We start from the raw sequence: 15615 nt of genomic DNA, 5'->3' as shown, positions 1-15615 counted from the left end.
ACAGAAACAAAATTTCACTTGTGACTGAGATCATAAAGGAGCTTCAACAGTTAGAAAATCAAAGAAGAGGAAGTACCTAAATTGAAAATAAGAAATTAGTTTCACAAGCAAGATGTTACAAATTTGGCTTAATATTACCTTGAGCAATTTTTGTTTTTATTTTCTTTTGTTTTATGGATGTGGAAAATATGAGAAATATGTTAACCCTATCGTAAACTAATATACTGTTTCACAATGAATGGAGATTAAAGGTTCATATTTGCATTTGGGTAATTTGAATAAAAAATTTTATTAATGGGTTATTTTGTAATTAATTAATAATTTTGAATCAATTTAAAAAAATGAAACGAAGTGCATTAAATGCGACGGCGGGACTTCTTTTTCAAGCAACCCATATTGTAGTAGAACAGGTGTGCGAGTTAATTTTTTAATTGAGGGAAAATATAAAATAAAATTATATAATACATCTACATGTACTGACCCTCCAAATTTCCTCATCCTAATCCCTACTGCTTCACCTTCTTCCTTTCTTGCTTCAAGATTGAGAACTCGAGTAGTCTCCCATTCCCTCTCTTTTTCATTCATTTTTACATGTTTGGTTGCTGGGAAAATTTGAATGAAACAATTACCGTAAATAATCATTCTGCTACATCTATTTTAACACCTGTCACTTGCTTCCACTGTTGCAGCAAGATTGAGAACCCAAGCCCAACTCAGGTAAGAAATATCCCTTTCCCTTTCATTTTCTGCTTGAAAAACTAAAATTTTTTGTTTCTTCTTCTTCGTCGTCGTCTACTGTGAGCTCTATCCTTTCCTTTCTTCTCTTGTTGTGTAAGTATGTTCTAATTCATTCTATTTTCTATTTCTTTGTTCATAATTTCATATGGATCTTGCAAATATATTTTTGTTGGTTTTCATCATTTCGATGTTTGTTTCTTTCTTTGCCTTGACATTTTATGCCATTATGTCACAACTAAGAAATGATGAATTTGTCAATCTGGTGTAGCTAGTCAACTTTGAATAGTTTGATCTTGAGTCTCAAACACAATTGAGAGTTATAGCCCCTCTGGAACCAAATGATGTACCTAGAGTGTTTCATAAATTTTTCTTTGAGTCAAAAGGCATAGTGTGTATCTATATATGATGTGGCTTTTTGCTTTTGGGATTATTTTTGTATTTAATATTATCTGCAATAAACTTGGGTGGTACCATATGATCTTATCATCAAGTTATGCAAGTTCCAATTGCATTTTCATTTTCATTTCCTAACATGTAATGTTGATCATATTAAATTTAGAATCTTCAGTTCACTTCCATTTTCATTCAATGAACACCAATTTGCTATTGAAATTAAGCTAGTCTTACAGGCCAATTGCGGACAATTGAACACAATTCCAGTTTATAACATTGACAACAATTGAACACAAAACAACTTGATACCTAAGCAATCAATTAAAGCAATTACAAAATTGCAAATTGTAGCCAAATAAAAGGATCAATTGTAAGTTTAGCATACCCTTCATTTCACGATAAACATTACTGTATTTAAATACCAAAATAAAATTGAAAGAAATAAAATAAGGCACAAAATAAGAAATTATTTTATTTGATAACTATTAAATACCAAAATTTTAAAAATTACTTTATCAACATGATAAATTTTATAATGATAAATTTTAAAAAAATAATAAAAGTGTTTTTAAACAACTTTTTAAAAATAAAAATATTGTGTTCAAATTGTAAAAGATAATGCCCCATTGGTTAATAAATAGGGAAATAAAACAAACAAAAACATCAACAGAATTAACTAAACATATAGATATGGTGCCCCACTGGTCTAATCTAAGTGATTTCTCGAGCAATGTAAAAACTGAATAATAAACAAACAAAACAAATAAAGAACAAAATCGAAAACAAAAAATTTCCTCTTCTTCCTTCCAAGAAACCGTTCATCAATAGAGAGAAATTGGAGGCATGAAAGCAGCTAACAATCAACAGATATCCTCTTAGATCTGAATCAATCGGGGTCCAAAGAACATCAATCCTTCAAATACCGATCTATAATCTTGCTCCAGAGTTGAGGGAACAATACAATTATTATTCTAGGGTATGTATTGATAACTTGTTGAGACCAAATGTTGAGCAATTATGGTTTGTATTCTAAGATATACATGATAAGCTACAAAAGTAACATATTTTAATCCCATTCTTAATGCATTTTTGGATGATTAATTATGCAAATTAGTGAATTAGATGCTCCTAATCCTTTAAATTTATGTTTCTATACTTAGGAGAGCATTTGGGAGCGAAAGGAGACAAAATTGAGCCAAAGTCAGACAAATAGAGTTATTTTTAGGAGCCACACAACCTGGGCATTTCCATACGGCCTGGGCACAAGCTCGTGTGTCAGCCCATGTCAATTTCGCACCCTGCTTCCCAAATACGCGGAAAAACTCAATTTTTAGGCTTTCTGAGAATTCTAAAGTCTATAAATACCCATTAGAAGAAGACTTAAAGGAGCAATCAGAGTAGATCGAAGAAAACACTCAAAGAACACCATCGGAATCAACACAAAAGTGGATCTCCATAAAGATCGAAGATCTCATTTTAATTTCTTTTGAAGTTTTATTGAGTTTCTTTATGTTTTATGGTTATTCTGACTTTGAGATGTTTCTATTCAAGATTACGAACCAATTCCCTAAATACCTAGGGAGGATGAAACCTATGATGAATCCTTTTATTTAATTTATGTTTTTACGTGATAAATACTTGATCCTTGTTCTCAATTATGTATACTTATTTCTTGTTTTAATATTTCTGTGATATTAATTCATGCTTAATGTGCTTAATTCAGTGGAGCAAAAGTCCCCGTTTAAGAGTAGGTCTAGCATAATTGAGTGGAGTTGCATGCAATCCTAGAAATAAGACGATATAAATCTACTAGATTAGAGTCAAATATAATAGGGGAATTCATAGATCGAGTTAATGCGACAATAGGGGTTTTAATTAGAAAGAGATTTCAATTAATCAACCTAGAGTCAGTTGTTCTTACTCTCGAAAAAGATATTAACATAATTTAGGGATCTCTACGGATTAAGACACAAGTGAATAAATCGTTTAATTCAGATTCATAATAATAGGTGAAGTCTGGGTGGATTTTTTCCTAGGTATTATCTATCTCATTAGTTATCTTTGATTATTTTCCTATTTTATTCTTTGTTGATTTCTTAGTTAAATTAGTTTTGTAATTTTAGATTAAAACACATTACTCCAAATTCTTGGCTAAATAATAAGAAGACGATAATTATTAGTACTTTTAGTGCTCGTGGATACGATATTCTCTACTCACCATAGCTATACTATTATTCGATAGGTGCGGATAGAACTATTAGATATCCTAGGGGTGTTACTGAGGATGTTCTTGTTAAAATAGATAAATTCATATTCCCTGTTGACTTTGTTGTTTTAGACAGGGATGAGGAAAGTGAGATACCTTTAATTTTAGGACGACCCTTTTTAGCAACTGCTAGAACTATAATTGATGTTGGTACGAGTGAATTAGTACTTCGTGTAGGTAACGAAATGATTTCTCTCCAAGCACGTGATTCTGTGAGAGTCTCTAGTAATCAAGATGATTTTAAATGTTCTGTTAACATAAGTAACCATGTGGCTCAACCTTCTTTGTAGGAAATCCCACGAGAGATAATAAAGGAGCCACGTTTCAATTAATGCGACAGAAACATAACGACTTTTGAAGAACGAATATTACAAATCGATGAACTAGATGAATGGCGAAAACATGTTAAGGAGAAACCGAGAGAGCACGATGAAAAGCCAAAGCGACGCCATGATGAGCACGTAATGAGAACAAACCAATTTACGGTTGGAAACAAAGTACTGCTAGAAAAAACGGATCCAAAAATCTCCTATTCGGAGCTCGAGTCAAATGGATTAACTCTATGTGCGGTACTAAATGTCTTTACCTACAGTACAGTCGATGTAACTCATTATGAATTTGGCATATTTAAGCTAAACAGTACTCGACTTAAACTTTATTTTGATAATAGAATTGATAATGAGAGAGAGGAGCTTCTGCTTCACGAACCACTGCGATCGCGCATGCATAAGGTAAGTCGAGCTTAGACTTTAAATAAGCATTTCTCGGGAGGCAACCTAAGTGTTAACACTCTACTAATTGTTTTATTTTATTTCATGTTATTTTTAAAACTAATTAATTTAAAAAATTTAATAAAAAAATGTTTTTTTGACCTGTGTGTCCCAAGCCATGTGCATAAAAGGGGTTCGACAGTGAGTTACACGGCCTGGCAACATGGCCATGTGACCCACACGGTCTGGACACACGGTTGTATCCTTGGCCGTGTGGATACTAGGACTGTAATTTTCAAAAATTTCGACGGTTACACAGCCAAAAATGGTCTGCACGACCTGGAGACATGGTCATGTGGCCCACACGGGCGTGTCCTAAGCCGTGTGAACCTTGGGGCTAATTTTTTCAATTTTAAATCAAGTTAGGAAGTTACACAAGCAAGAGAGACGGCTGTGTTTGAGACACTGTCGGGCCACACGGGCATGTGGGATTCCACAGGGGCGTGGGAGAAGTGAAGGAAATTACATACGACTTGGACACACAGCTTGGGCACACAGGCGTGTCCGAGGCCGTGTGAAAATTGGGGTTAATTTTTAATTACACACGGACTACAAACACCTCACACGGCTGTGTGGCCCAAACCTTAAAATTTCTTTCTCAATTTGTCTTTTTCTTCTTCCACAAACAAGCCACCCCCTTTTCCCCCATCCCCCAACTCCTTTCCCTTCTCCCCATAGTCAACTAACCCCGCCCCCACCATCACACCACACCCTCCGATTCACCCTCCTTCTTTCCTTCTCCCTTCCCTTCTATCGCATCTCACCTTACCCCTTTCCCTCCCCTTTTACCCTTGTTCTTTATTTTATTTTTTATTTATTTATCTAATTATTTATTTGTTTATTATTAATTATTATTATTTTTTATATTATTTTATTTTTTAGTTATAATTATTTATTGTTATTATTATTTAATTTTCTTATTATTCTTCGTTTCATTATCATCGTTAATTATTATTTATTTTATCGTTATTATTATTACTAGTATGAGTTTTAGTATTATTAGTATTATTATTCTTATTAGGATCCTTGATTTTATTTTTTCTTTTAGTTTTATTTTTATGTTTATTTTTATGTTTATTTTTTTAGTTGTGTTATTTTTATTTTTATTTTCTTAGACTTATTTCATTTATTATCTTTTGAACTATATTTTTATGGTTGTTTCTAATTGAGTTAGAAACCTTTTAATCTTCTTCACTATTTGTCTGTATTTTCTTATTAGTTTACTCAGAATCATGCACTACATTTAGATTTTTCTACAATTCCGCTTTTCACTATTCTGGCGATTACATCCAATATTTAGGGCAGTTTCAGTTTTCTCCCTCTCTTATGATATTTTGCTTATACTGTGATTGTATATGTTTGTACATTGAGGACAATGTACATCTTAAGTGTGGAGGTTATTTATGTAATTATTAGAAAATCTCTAAATTATGTCTTGTATTTAAGTTATTTTCTCATACTTCCATTAGAATGAATTTTTTATTTGAAATTTTTGTTGATGTGTTTTAGATTAATTTGTAGATATTTGTGTATTGGTTGATTTAAACTTGAAGATATGAGAGAATCAAGCATGATAAGTTATTTTCGAAATTAATAATTTTTAGGTTGATTCATTAAATTGAAGTATTATCTTGAAGGTTGAGATTTGCAAGATTGACATCAAAAACCATGATATTTTGTGAGATTTTGAGCCTGTAGAGCATACATTTTTCTTGCTCATTTTATTATTCTAGAACTTGCTTTGTGTCAATTTGATTTGTTATTCTAGAACTTGCTTCGATTATACATGTCAAGACCACACCTTTGATTTGATATATTGAGATGATAAAGGCACTTAGGTTTTAAACCACTTATCCCATAAAAAGCCTACCTACATAATTAACCCTTAGTGAACCCCGTTGATCCTAACACGCCGTTTCTTGATTTACCCATTAATGTTAACCAATAACTCATTTCTTGTTCGTTGACAATTTTTCCCGTTTTATTGACTCCCTTTTTGTCGAGATTTGATTTGGTTAGTTGCCTAACTATGCTCTTTTGTTTGATTTACTGAATTATTTCTTATTGTTTAAAAAAATAAAAATAATGATTATTATTTAGTTCTATGTTGATTGAGCTTGAACAGTTAAATTCATATTTTGAGAAGAAGCTCGTTTTTATTCTTGAATAGTACTTGATTGATGCACTTGTTTTTTTTAATTCAGCATTTGTTTTTTTTTTCTAGTTTGGTAATTTATCAATTCGATCTCGATTATAACCAACTTTTCTAACATTTATCCACACCCTTAACCTAAGCCCCATTACAGCCTCTTAAAAACCTTTTGATTTGTGTATCATCTCATTTTATAGTGGTGGAGATTTGATTTTCATGCAAGCCTATGGTAATGACCTTTCTTGTTTGACTATTGAATGCTTATTCGTCAAGCTTAAACACTTTGAGTGATTTGAGTAAATCTTTAGTGAGGATGTTGAATCTTATCGATTTTAAATTAAAGGTAATTACTTAGATAAAGGGAGACACCTATGTTTTCGTGTTTAAAAATGTTAGCTTGGATTGTTTGAGACTTTAGTGATCTTTTAGTTGAATTGCCAATGCATGATTATTTGTAAATTATTTTGAGACATTATTGATGGGAATTACAAGTTGAGAAATATTAATTTTAATGTGAGTTGAGGATTTTTCTTGAGGACAAGCAAACGCTTAAATGTGGAGATATTTGATAAGCTATAAAAGTAACATATTTTAATATCATTCTTAATGCATTTTTGGATGATTAATTATGCAAATTAGTGAATTTGATGCTCCTAATACTTTAAATTCACGTTTCTATACTTAGGAGAGCATTTGGGAGTCAAAGGAGAGAAAAATGAGCCAGCATCGGATAAATAGAGTTGTTTTCAGGAGCCACACGAACTAGGCATTTCCACACAGGCTGGGCACACGCCCATTTGCCAACCCGTGTCGATTTCGCACCTTGCTTCCCAAATACGCAGAAAAACCCAATTTTTAGGCTTTCTGAGCATTCTAAAGTCTATAAATACTCATTAGAAGAAGACTTAAGGGAGCAATCAGAGTAGATCGAAGAAAACACTCCTAGAACACCATTGGATTCAACTCGGAAGTAGATCTCCATCTAGATTGAAGATCTCCTTTTAATTCTTTTCGAAATTTTATTGAGTTTCTTAGTGTATTGTGGTTATTTTGACTTTGAGATGTTTCTATTCAGGATTATGAACTAATTCCCTAGATACCTAGGGAGGATGAAACCTATGATGAATCATTTTATTTAATTTATGTTTTTACGCGATAAATACTTGATTCTTGTTATCAATTATGTATGCTTATTTCTTGTTTTAATATTTTTGGGATATTAATTCATGCTTAATGTGCTTAATTTAGTGGAGCAAAAGTCCCTATTTAAGAGTAGATCTAGTATAATAGAGTGGAGTTGCATGCAATCCTAGAAATAGGACGACATAAATCTACTGGATTAGAGTCAAATCTAATAGGGGAATTCATAGATCAAGTTAATGCGACGATATGGTTTTAATTAGAAAGAGATTTCAATTAATCAACCTAGAGTCAGTTGTTCTTACTCTCGAAAGAGATATTAACATAATTTAGGGATCTCTAGGGATCAAGACACAAGTGAATAAATCGTTTAATTCAGATTCATAATAATAGGTGAAGTCTAGGTGGATTCTTTCCTGGGTATTGTCTATCTCGTTGGTTATCTTTGATTGTTTTCCTATTTCATTATCTATTGCGTTCTTAGTTAAATTAGTTTAGTAATTTTAGATTAAAACACATCACTCCAAATTGTCAGCTAAATATTAAAAAGACGATAATTACTAGTACTTTTAGCGCTCGTGGATACGATATTCTCTAGTCACCATAGCTATACTATTGTTCAATAGGTGTGCTTACCTTTGTCGTATTTATAGTTAGTTTAGTGACCATCAATACGTTACTCCACATTGATCATTATAAAATTCTGAAGTTCTTTTACTAGTTGTTCTTGCCCCAGAGTTGAGGGAAAAATACTTTAATTATCGCACAGTATGTATTGAAAACTTGTTGAGACCAAATGTTTAGTAATTGTGGTTTATCTTCTTCTTATGTTTTTTTTACCAGTTGTTCTTGCTTCAGAGTTGAGGGAAGAAAAGCATAATTACCCCAGGGTTGAGACCAAATCTAAAACATCAATGCTCCGAATCCAGACCTATAATCTTTCATCTTCTAGCTGTAGTCACTATCATTCCCAATTTACCACTCGATCCATTTTCAGAGCTTCCACTCTTTAACCATTCATGTTCACCCTATGACACCCCAAACCCGACCGGTACAGACCGACCCAAATCTGAAGCGACACATTAGCCACCGAAGTGACTCTCTAGTACAAAACCACCCCAACCTTATAACACCTCAATTCTAACTAATAACCATCTAATCTTATTGTAGAAGCGATTTGTGAACCATTTTAAAACTATTTTTAAAGATTTAACCCTAAGGGTATTTTAGTCATTTTACCACTTAAAACTAAATGATCCCAATTTTAATTCTAAATGATTACCAGCTTCCTTTTAATCAATTTTGGGAAACCCCTAAAATTCATTTTAACTAACCATTTCTCCTTAATTCATTTATTAAATAACGCTATATTAGCTAAGTTTTATTACTTTAATCATATATATACAATTTTAATTAATCTAATTACAACTAACAAACAACATATATTCATAATTTAAAATTCAAAATCATGCTTAACAAACAATAATTAAATCATACAATGGACTTACCTTAGCCACAAAGCTATCCACTCCTTGACAAGTTACAATTAAAATGTATTAGTGAAAATTCATGCTTCAATCACTATGTTTTCAATCACCATGATATCACTTAGCAACATACCATAATCTATACAACATTTAACCATAAAACCAATCATTAAAAAAACAAGTATAACACCTCAAAATTAAAATCCAAATAAAAGTCTCAAATGTCCATTACAAGCATATCAAATTATTCCAATTGAGTGCCACAATTCCCTCTAATGTTTCTAAAGAAGACTTCTTAGTTTATACTACCAAATAGCCTTAAACTTGAACTAGGCTTGCCCTTGCTCTTCAACTCCCCAAAGCTAGAAAAAAAACTTTGTACAAAGCTGTGAGGGTGTGAGTTGAAAAAGCTCAGTAAGTGGCCATAAATTCAATAAGTAAACCACACAAAAAACATACTTAAACCAAGGCAAATAATGTATCATGTAACACCCCTAACCCGTATCCGTCATCAGAATAGGGTTATAAGGTATTATCGTAAAAACGTAACTTAAAAAATTTATTTCCAAACATTTCATTAACCATGGTATAAATCATTCATACACATGCATATTGTCCCTTATTCGAGGCCTCGAGGCCTTAGAAACACATTAGAAATGATTCGAGACTAAATCAAAAACATTTGAAACATTAAGAAAAAAGATAGAAAAATTTACACTGCAGCGGTCACAGGGACATGTAACTCACACGGCTGAGACACATGCCCGTGTAACAATCAAAATAGGGACACACGACCGTGTCCCAGCCCATGTTTGTGCCCGTGTAACTCTCTGACTTGGGTCACATGGTCAAGCCACACGCCCATGTGTCAGGCCGTTTGCTAGGCCGTGTAACTTTCGTAAAGTAACCTTTAAAACTTACAAGGGACACACGGTCGTGTCGCATGGTCGTGTGTCACACACGCCCGTGCTTTAGGCCATGTGGACAAGAAATTGGCCAAGAACAAGCCATCCCTATCACCCATCTCAACCATACACCTAAACACATTTGCACTTATGATCAAGGCATCAAAAGCCTACCCAAAACATGCATAATAAAACCAATTCAAATAAGCCAGTTATCCATCCCTCCAATATGCCATATATGCACCTCAATTAAAACCAAGTAATTATACATAAACTTATTCCAAATTGGTCATATTTCATCCAAACACATTTAGTTCAATTCTATATCAAAGCATACCATTATTGACCACATTACAAACATACCAACACATACCACTTTGGTCATAAAAATATGTATCAAGTTGACCTATTCCATGACAATATAAACTTACCATTTGTACCATAATTATGACCTATAGAACTTCAACACAAACATACCAATTAGCCACTCAAACATGCACATAACTTGACCATGTTGAGGTCAATTCATCAGCTTCCACTTTGGCCATTCAAACATACATTAACACATTGTCAAAATAATACACATCAACAAGGCATCAAATGTACCAAAGTTACATAAACCAAAATGACATATACATGCCAAACTCATCAACTAACATTCAACTAAACATCAACCATAAGTCCACCTATACATGCCATTATAACCTTATCCAACATATCAAAGCTACCGATATAATCGCTGGATAGTGTGATAGATCTCTGATGAGCTTCTAAACCGATCGAGCTTTTGATAATCTATAAAGTAAGAGAAAGATGACTACGTAAGCAATGAATGCTAAGTAAGCTCAAACAAACTTAAATATAACATTTCATTTCAATAACAAACTTTATAAGTGAATATAAACCTATGTCAATGCTACAAGATTTATCAAACCATAATCATCAACTCACAAATAAGCAAGTCCATCAATGTCACATATATTTTCATTCCTAACATTATAGGATTTATAAGACCTATTACACAAACATTAACCTTTTCATAAACTATGTACCACTCTATTTACTTTCTTACCATTCCATTTACTTACTTTCCATTTCATTTACTTAAGATAAACTTAAATAACAACATCAATTCACTAATTATTATATTTGTTCATGAACTAGGTAAATTCATCCATAGCATACTTAAATTTCTCATATATAAGTACATTATTCAACTCATCAATCCCTTTTTCATCATATTACATCTCAACTTTGAACTTACCGTTTCATTACCTTTTCTTACCTGTTTCATTTTCATAATACAATATATAAGCATAAACATCAACCGCATGATAAACCATTTCATTAGAAAATACATACTTTGATTCTTACCACCCTTTCATGAACAAAAGCATATTTCCATTTGGACACTTACCATTCCAATGCATAACTTTAAAATTAAACATAATACAATCCAACCAATAGCTTGGCACAAGCCTAAGCATCATCAATAACACATGTTAGTGCATCAATTCACAAGATAAGTCATTAAACATGAATAACCTCACTTGAAATCGTCAATTTCATGAACATAGATATATTTTCATTTAACATTTCCTTTTCATTCATTTTCATAGTTTTAATGATATAAGTCATTTGAATACTTACCATTCCTTCCCTTTTCATGCTCGTTGAACCACTTAGAAATAATATCGGATAAGTGGGAAAGCTCACACAAAGTGTGTTAAACATATGGTCGAAACCACTCCTTTTCATCATTGCTCACTCGAGCCATATATGGGTCTGCTCACACAAGTAGACGGTAGGAATGTAGCTACACGATGCCGCTCACACAAGCAGACGAGTATCCACAACAAATGCCGAAACTCAGCCATCAGTAGGACATTTAGGACTAGCACCCGAAACATGGTAACCCTAATGACATGTCATTTTTATCCTATATATCCCTAAGGTTCAAACGGGTTTTAATAGTTGTCGAAACTTCGTTGGATTTTCATCGTTTCTTTACATGATAAATTGCATAATAATATATAGCATAAATATATATTGATTCATTTACATTAGAACAACACATTAAACATTCAATTTAATCAACACTTAAATGATTATAGTTCATAGGAACTTACCTGGCTAAATTACAGAAATTTCAAAGTATAGGGGCTATTTGGTAATTTTCACTTCTCGAGTTTCCACTCGTTCTTAATCCAAATTAATAAATTCATTAAATTAATAATTTCATTAAATTCATTAATTTAGACAGAAAAATCATTCCATTTTATACAATTTAGTCCTTTTTGACATTTTTACAAAATTGCCCTAAAATTTTCAGTTTTATTCAATTTAGTCTCTGAGCCTAAAACATGCAAATTAACCATTTTTATTGACAATTCATACCAGTTGTATGTTACTAGCATCCAATACAGACCACATTTGTAACAATTTCATATCTAGTCCTTAAACTATTATTATTTCAACAATTTAGTCCCTAATCGTTAAATTCATCAAAATCATTTAACAAAATACTTATAAATAACAAATAATATTTCAACTTCATCATTTAACATCTAAAATCACATAGATTCATCAATTTCAACATTCAAAATCTTTAATAGTTTCAAAAATGAAGGTATGGGCTAGTTGGACCTAGTTGTAACGATCTTAAAAACATAAAAATTAATAAAAATCGATAATAAACCACTTACACGCATCCATTTTTTTTTGCCGAACTTAGGTTATTTTCCATGGAAGAATCGGCTGAAAGAAAATAGGAAAGAAGATGACAACCATTCATCTTTTACTTGTGTTTTATTTAATTTGATTTAATTTATCAAATTACCATATTAACCTGGGTTAAAAATTAAATAAAACACCAAATTCATGTCCATTTTAGTCCACTAGTTCCTTAAATGGTTTATTTACCATTTAAGTCCATCCATATTTATTTCTATAGTCATTTAACCCTTTGAACTATTAGAATAAAACTTTTACACTTTTTACGATTTATTCCTTTTGCTTAATTATATATCTAAACATTAAAATTTCTTAACGAAACTTTAATACAACATTAATAACACTCGTAAATATTTATAAAAATATTTACGGTTCGGTTTATAGAAACTAGGTCCTGATACCTCAATTTCTAAAACCACTTGACTTTAGGGTCTTACCACTTGAACCTAATTAATCATTCGTATAACATAAAGTTCCATATCAAAAAACTTTTTAAAATCATATTTGATTCGTAAATATTAAATAATAATACTTACGAACTTACTAGTCAGATTTGTGACCCCGAAACTATTATTTTCGGCACTACTGAAAAACAGGTTATTACATATCAAACTTCGAGTATATGAATCACAGTTTCAATTATATTTCCATGCTCAATTATAGCATTCAATTGACTGAAATTTCCAGGAACAATGCAACATCATAACATCATAATTCCATATGTTATTCCACGAGTAAAAATCACATTTATTATGGCATATGGAAACATAATTTAATTAACAAACAAACACTTATATTGGCAAATGACATCCATGGAAAAATATAAACATGTGATCATGCATTTGGAAAACGGATCTTCGATCTCTCAAATATCGAATACAATACTTCGACTGAGTGGGCCGTAGCCACACACTCCCTTATATCGCCTCGAAATAACCAATAATTGAGTGGAGAAAAAGGCTCAACACTCCCTTATCCACTCCAACAAAATCAATACTCCTTGAGCCATGTGCTCACAAATAACACATATAGTGGTGAGTAATCACTAATCCTATGGCATGCCATCTGTATCCAATGGATCCACCATGTAATGTTGCCAATATAACCAATCATACAGGGCATAAAAATTGATATTTAAACACTTAATTCATTATATTAAAATTCAATTTAAATCATGTCACTTAGCAATTTTAGTAGCAACATAAATAAGCACAATAAGTGTCTTTCTCCATGGATCTAAAACCAATCATAAAACCATCATCAAGTGCTCAAATATACAGTAATCCATGCTCCAATTATTATTCAATACAATCCAAATCAATCATACCAAACACACAATTTACAATTTCCATAAATTATTTACAAATATGCTTATATAAAATTAAAATCATTTTTTTAATCTAAACCATTTGAGATATAATTGAATCATTAGAAACACAATTCAAAGCCTCAATTTAGAATGTAAATAGGCATGTTTACCAATTGCCTTTAAAAACCACCCACCTTCACACTTTGCTTCTCAAGCCAAAGTGTATCAAGTAGCTGTGTTTGGACCTTGATTCTGATTAACAATGGCCTCTCCTCGTTGTAGAGCTTAAACAGAGATAAAACACATGTTACAAGATATCATTAACAATAAGAAAATCAAAAAAATCGTGAACTACACATATCTAAAATGCCTCTCCAATCTACCTTATCAAAAACTCGCGGTATAGCCGATACACAAATTTCAGCCTCTAAATGACCTTCTCTGCACCAAAAACCATTTCTAATCTATCAACACAAAACCTTAGAATCAATTTCATCAAACAAACCATTTCATAATTTTCCAGAAAATCAACTCATGTTCTTAGTTAAAAATGGATTTGTCAAAATTGATCAATCAAATGAGTTTAATCTTTTGTTTTAAGATAAAAAAACCTCTTAATAAACATGATTTAAGCTTAGATATCCATTTCAACTTGGATTCCAACTCAAAACCATGAATTCACGATTGATGAATTTCATGTTCAAGAGACAAGAGATCAAGATTTGAAAAACCATTTTAATCAATTTAAATTGAAAATAATGATTAAAAACGACTTTAAAATGAATTTAGAGTTGAAAAATTACCTTTAATCGATCTAGAATCATCAGTATGAATATTGGATCAAGATCTTTGAAGAACTCAGATGAGTTTTTTTCCTAACTTTGAAAATCTTTTCTGGAGAATTTTGAGAGAATTTGGAGAAAATAAAAGATATGTAGACTTTGAAAATGAAAAAGAAAAGAAAGAGAAAATGCTTGGAAATCGGGTGATTTTTTTGTGTGAAGTGAGGAGGTTGCAATGTTTTTGAGCTAAAATTTGGGAAATTACCATCAAGCCACTCTCACAATTCCTTTATTTTACAAAGTAATCATTTCCCTCCAAAATTCCAAAAATATGGGTAATTTGCCATAAAACCACTCAAACATTTCCCTTGTTTTGCAAAATGGTCCTATGTAATTAATATTTTAAATTCTCTCAATTAAACCCCCATTTTAATTTATTTTTAAATTTATTTTGGCCCAAAATATTTATTTTACCCAAAAATTATTTAAAACTATAAAATTAAATTTTCTAAAAATATCTTTATTTTCCGGAATATTATTTCTCGATTTTTAAATGAAATTAAGCTAACTAAAAATTTACTAATTAACCTGATTAACTCCTAATTTTTACTCGGAACCCAATAAACTTACCCAAAACTACTAGACCTATTTTAGGGCCTTACACACCCAATCTACCACTCTTTCCACTCTCATCAGCACCATTTCCAGCTAAACGGACATTATTACAATAACTTTTTTTGTTTGTTTGTCAAACCATAGCCATATTAAATATATATTATTTTATAGAAATTTTGGCTATTTTCTATATCGTTTCATGTTTTTCGTTATTTCCTTTATTTATATCTTATGTAATTATAATGAGTTCTAAATTGTCAAACCTAATTAACTATATTTAAATAATTTTAAATTGGGTAAATTATACAAATGATTTTGATTTAAA

The 15615-nt window shown here is 31.5% G+C and overlaps 1 long non-coding RNA gene across 2 annotated transcripts; it reads left to right on the top strand.

Moving 5' to 3' along the window:
* Positions 1-443: 443 nt before the first annotated feature.
* On the top strand, positions 444-7468 carry LOC128039762 (uncharacterized). 2 transcript variants are annotated; one of them, XR_008194319.1, is made up of 4 exons: positions 444-717; positions 2292-3966; positions 4068-4128; positions 7005-7468. It is a non-coding gene; the product is annotated as an uncharacterized LOC128039762 (long non-coding RNA). The 2 variants fall into 2 exon arrangements; XR_008194318.1 differs by having other exon boundaries at positions 2292-4128.
* Positions 7469-15615: the final 8147 nt, after the last annotated feature.

The sequence above is a fragment of the Gossypium raimondii genome, chromosome 3, assembly GCF_025698545.1.
Source record: "Gossypium raimondii isolate GPD5lz chromosome 3, ASM2569854v1, whole genome shotgun sequence".
Classification (NCBI taxonomy): domain Eukaryota; kingdom Viridiplantae; phylum Streptophyta; class Magnoliopsida; order Malvales; family Malvaceae; genus Gossypium; species Gossypium raimondii.
Note: the sequence above shows the minus strand (reverse complement) of the source record. Positions and strands in the feature narration are given on the sequence as shown.